This window comes from Pteropus alecto, unplaced genomic scaffold (assembly GCF_000325575.1).
Source record: "Pteropus alecto unplaced genomic scaffold, ASM32557v1 scaffold717, whole genome shotgun sequence".
Lineage (NCBI taxonomy): Eukaryota > Metazoa > Chordata > Mammalia > Chiroptera > Pteropodidae > Pteropus > Pteropus alecto.
This window is the reverse complement of record NW_006439205.1, coordinates 1-5,981: the sequence shown is the minus strand read 5'-3', so window position 1 is coordinate 5,981 and position 5,981 is coordinate 1.

Genomic DNA, 5,981 nt, shown 5'->3' with positions numbered 1-5,981 from the left:
GTTAGATATCAAGAGCATGAAATCCTTGTATATTGATGGTAGACGATATATTGAAAAAAGAAGTGTTATACAGATTTATCCTTATTTAAATAAATTAAATGTGCTCATTTTTCTTAAATCAGCATACTACTGGTTTGCTGATAAATATTCCATGGATATGTTCATTCAAGGGTCAGTGGGAACACACTCTAAGGTGTTAACTGTGGTGATACATGTAGATTTTAAGAGTTGGTAAGTTAATTCTTATTACTATGGACACAAACATATATTAAATGGGAATAGACCCAGATTAGAGAGCAATTTATTAAATGGAAGTGAGCAAAATACTGTTGTGCATGTACTAAAATGAATATACTTTAAAAACCTTTACTTGAGTGAGAATATTTAGGTATCAAAATGAATTACATAACAACATAGATATGCACATTGAAACATACATTATATTTACTTTATATGCCTGTGTTCTTTTTAAAAGACATAATTGACTTCCCTAATGTGGAGATGGGAAATTGAAGTAAAAATACAAAATAAAGACTGATGATAATTATGGATATGGAATGAGAGTATCATTAACTCAATTTAGGCATTTATATTAAAAAAACACGAGTAACACATATATTCTTAATTTTTATTCCTTCTGGATTTTTAAAATACTATTGGACATTTTTAAAGAGTTCTGTCTTCATCCTCAGACAAATCTTGTAAAGAAACCATTGTGGAATATGCTGAATATGAAGTAATTTATGGATTAATAAAACACATATCTAACAAAAAATATACTTACATCCAGATATTTTAGTAATGTAGTAAAAAATAAGCAAATAACAAAGTAATGTAGATGCTTTATATGTAAAAAACACTTTGTCAATAGGAAAATCAAAGGTACCATAAATAATTAACCAAGACTCTGGCATAATTTCCTGTTCTCCAATGTTTGGGAATAAGCAAGAACTTGCAGTCAAGCTCCCAAGGGAGAATCTCAAAGGAGAGAAGTAATCATAAATTCTTCTGACTGCACTCAAGTTATTCATCATGTGGGGAAACCCAAAGCCATACTTTATTTTAGGTGAGTAGATGGCAATGATCGTCTGATCACTAGATTAGCTGCAGTGACAATTTTTGATGGCAGTCTTCAATTAAATTTGAGAAATGAGTATCATCACCAATGTCAGACCCAGTAAGTTATAGCACGCATATTAGTAATAACTTTTTACCACTATATTTTCTACTAACGAGTTTTTTCACACTTATTTTGTTCTTTGAGGGTCATAAGCTTTCTAATTTCTATTATGATTTCGATATTGATATGAGGACACTAAATCATAAATCTTCTGAAGTTGGTATAAACATTTTTTGAAAGCTCCACCTACAATGTTGTCTAAGCAAAATGCTGATGGTCGGGACAAAATTAGAGATGCTCCGTGAGTACCTGTGCCTCAATTACTAATAGGTTTCTGATAAGACCTCCAATTATTTAGCAATGTGATATATTCACTATCTCTTATTCACATGCAGAGTTTCATTTGTGCTATAGATATTTGTGACCTTGTTTTACTAATACCCTGTAAGAGACTGGAATTTATACAATTCCCCCAAGAGCAAATCCTGAGGTGAAGACTTGGATATGTTATGTTTATTTGGTAGGTTATTTCAGGAACAAACATGAGGAAATAAGGAAGTAAGGACTGGGAAGGGAGGAAGCCAATGAAGTTTGAATAGAGAGTCCATTACTCCTGTAAGTAGCTAAGTTTTTATCACTTGAGGTGCTGTGAAGTGTCCTTCAGGGTACTTCTAGAAGGCTAGGAAAGCTTGGGTGTTTATCAATGATTCGTGTCCCTTACCAGTGATGCATTGCTCCTTGACACGTTAAATCTCGGGCACTTTCAGCCTGCTTTGCATATGGACAGAGCAGGCTCTCAAGACAGTTTGCCCTCAGAAAAAGAAGTAAAACACTTGAGATGGTCTTGAAATCTATATAATTTTATTACCCAATGTCACACCCCAATAAATTTAAGAAAATGATATGAGAAGCTGTCAGCATTCTAGCGAAAGTGTAACGTAGGTATAGGCCAAGTCACAGGTGGTGCAAAGTGACAAGGAATGGGGAGAAAAATGTGTATGCTATAGTGATATTTGCAAGAGGAAGTTGATGGCAAAGCCAAAATGATATACAATAGATTCTTTGACTTAGACAAATATGTCTATGGCACCATAATGATAGGATATCTTTTGCCCCTAATATCTTTGCATTAAATTTCTTTTCATGTGGTTCCTTAGGATAAAAGCTGGGAAGTTGCTCTTAACACATTTACGGGATGGGTAAATCCAAATTTAAATCAGTACAATTAAAGGGTCAAGCAAGATCAATTCTTGGAAAAATTATTAATCGGGAACATGCATCCTACTGTCAGTACTGGTGAACGTACCACTCCTTAAACACTTCAGAGTTCTCGACTTGGTTATTCACTTTCTTCTTTTGTAATGTGCCAAAATGCATTAGGGAAGTTTTCTTCTTAATCTGTTATTCTTCATATTATAAATCACACATTTCAAAACTGAAGAGAGGAAATTATTGTGTGAAGGTTGGGAAGAGAAGGGTAAGAGACTTTCCCATACCTCTGCACGAGTCCCAGTTACATGACACAGGTGCTACACAAACCATGTGACTCGTCTCATGATTTTTGCTGACATGTTTGAGAATCTAGCTTAGTGGCATATAATTATAATGAAGAAGTACAGTTTTTAAAAATCTTCATCAATTATGACAAGCCACATAATAGTGGTTTGGGGATCAGTGTTGAATCCCACAGCCAGCGAGTTTAATACTGTATGTCTAAAGCTATAAATTGTGGATATTTGCTAAGTAGGATTTGCCTAGCAGTACATTTTGTCAGATTCCAAAGCTATAACTAGAAATGATTAACACTGGTTTTATGTCTGTTGTAGCTGCCACATAATTTCAGAGTTAGTGGTCTCATTGAGATAATGTAGTGTATTTCACATACCAAGGAATGGCGTTTTCAGGATGAGAGAAGTAAGTTGTGTGTCCATGTTTTATCATTTTCAAATAATATGTGAATATTTCTGCTGATTCTAACTAATCCAAAGACTGTTGAGCGTCACATTTTTTAGAGCCATTTAAAAATATACGACAAACCCTCTATCAACATTATACTTAACATTTTTTTTATCTAACTTTTAAAAATATACAACAAACCTTCTATCAACATTATACTTAACATTTTTTTTATCTAACTTTTTTCTTTCTCTCGCTTCTTTGGATGAGAATATGATGTTCTGAAGTTGATCATCCCATTTAACTCAATTGAGGTTATTTTCATAATTTTAGAGAATACTTAGTTGAGATTGGGTGTTTGAATTTGCAAAGGAAGACATCCTTTGGCTTCAGGTCCATTTCCTATGTCCTGGTGCAACTCTGAAGTTTGTGCTTCCTTCACAAAAGGGTCAGGCTTGTTGCTCAGTCTCTTGTTTCTTTCCAACTAGTGCTTGGGCAGCTGTAGTGGAGAGATGTGGGTCAGACAAAACTATCAACTCAATTGAGTTTCAGAAGTACTTCAGGGATTTGTAGAATATGGTGGATATCAGGAGGAAGAGGTTTGCCGAATATACAAACTGATGTGGAATCTGTCTTTATTTGGGTATAATTTTTCATAGCTTAAGACATTAAATTTTGTCATTTTCCTTATTTGATTGCTGCTAATGAATGTTTATTTTCACTTTTTTTAGTAAATATTTTGTTAATATTCAGAATAGAGTTTTAGGAAGAGTATATTTTTGAGGCAGATTTAATCTGTCAAATTAATCTTGAATTTCTATTCTGGTTCCTGAAACTTAAATTTATTTAGTGGCATTCAGAAGTTCCAGTTTTTAGGCGATAAGAGCTTAATCATTTTTTTTTTTTTGACATTAAGTTCTTGACCAATGTAGGATTAATTTATATGGATGAACTACACATTCAATTTCATCATCCTCTACAGAGATAATTACTTTTTCCAGCTCTAAGTATTGAATAGACCATTTTTGTCTGACTGTGCTAACATGCCACCTCTGTCACAGACCACAGTTCCATGTCATCATAAGATTTTTGAATTGTGAATTGTGATCCATTAGTATGTTTGCCCATTTTCGTTGACTATGCCACATTGTCTCAACAAATCTAATTTTGTAAGTTTTGATATCTGATAATGCAGACCTTTTCAAAACTGTCTTATTCTTTATAATTTGCAGTTTAAAAATACATGATATAAAATACTATAGTATTTTATATTAAATATATTTTATGTTAAACAAATAGATTACTTTAAACTGATTCACATTTTTATAATATATATAAAATTATATAAAATTATATAAAATACTCAAATTATATAAAATACTCTAGAATAGATTAATTTAAACTGAATTCACATTTTTATAAATCTGTGATTTCTGAATGTGAATAGTATCATTCAGAAACTTGTGTCCTCTTTGATAATAACATTTTGTTTCTTCTACTAAATCAGCTAGTCCTTCCCTTTATCACTCTGACATCTAGTTGTTCTAAGTCTTCTCTATTATTTTATTCTGGTAAGAATTCCTCCCCTTTCAAGCTTTTATATTTTCCTTTAAATTGTTTAAGATCTTTTTTATTTTTTCAAAGTTATTACTTACAGTTATGATTTGTTAAAATTTGATCACTTTAATTGGATAGAGAAGTGATAGGGGAGACTGCTATCATTGCTTAGTGTGTGATGTACTGTGACCAGCACTGAGCTTGGCATTTTGAAACCTTGTTCTCCTTATTCTGCAGGAGGGTCCTAGAAGGTGGATGTAATTATTTGTATATCTGATGAGACAATTGAGGCTCAATGAAATAAGTTAGTTGAAGAGTCTGTATAAGATATTGGTTATGGAAAGGTATCGTGGTTTTGTTTTATGCGTTTTGTTTGCTTCTTTGGTTGGTTAGTTGGTTACTTGCCTGTTACTTCGCTAATTACCAGCTATGTATTTTTTCAAGTATTTCTATTGTGTTGTGTGAATTCAATGAGATACTACACACATATAGGTCAGTTAGCAGAGTCTGCTAACAATGAATACAAAATAATTGGTATCAATACTTATTATTATTAACATTTTTGAATAATTTTTTAAACAGGATTTTTGTTTTTTATTTCAGTCTCAGTAACCTATTCTGTCTGACTGAGTGCTTTAATAGTTGACATAGAAATATCAAGTGAATTACTATTTTGCATCTTCTAAAACCTGAAATACATTATATGTTATCTACAATCTAATTCTCTTAACACTGTGGTGTTTGTTTGTTTGTCTCAATTCAAAGATGCTTAATTTTGTGCATCAAATATGTGTCTGATGAGCTCATCTGATGGTGTTGTAGCAGTTCTGAACCCACATCTCTTGTCTTCCGCCACTGCATCTGAAAAGAAGTGCACGAGTAAGCCCTTGCTGGAAAACACTGTGACATCACTCGCTTTGATCAAAATATTCCCTTCTCGTTTGCTACACGTCAAGCAACTTCGTACATATTTCACTCCAAGGCAATATATTTGATACACTTATCCTCAATTTTACAAAAATAGAAAAAGCATCAACAACAGCAATTATTAATTGTCTACTATTAATTCGTTTGTATCCTTACCTGTTATGAATTCTATCGTCTACTGAAATTTAACTGATGGCAAAGCTAGGGTTGCTTTTTATTCTTATAATTACATGCCACTGAAATAAAATTTCTGATAAAAGCAATTTTAATTTTATTAAATTGCCTTTTCAAATTTGTTCTTTAAATTAAATTTATTGTGGTGATATTTTTAATAAAATTATAAAGGTTTTAAGTATACAATTCAATAATATGTCATTTGTATATTGCATATTTGACTTTGGGTGGTAAATTAACTATCAAATTTGTTTTTTAATGTAAACATTTATAGGTCTACTAAAATAACATCCTCAGAAAAAAATGT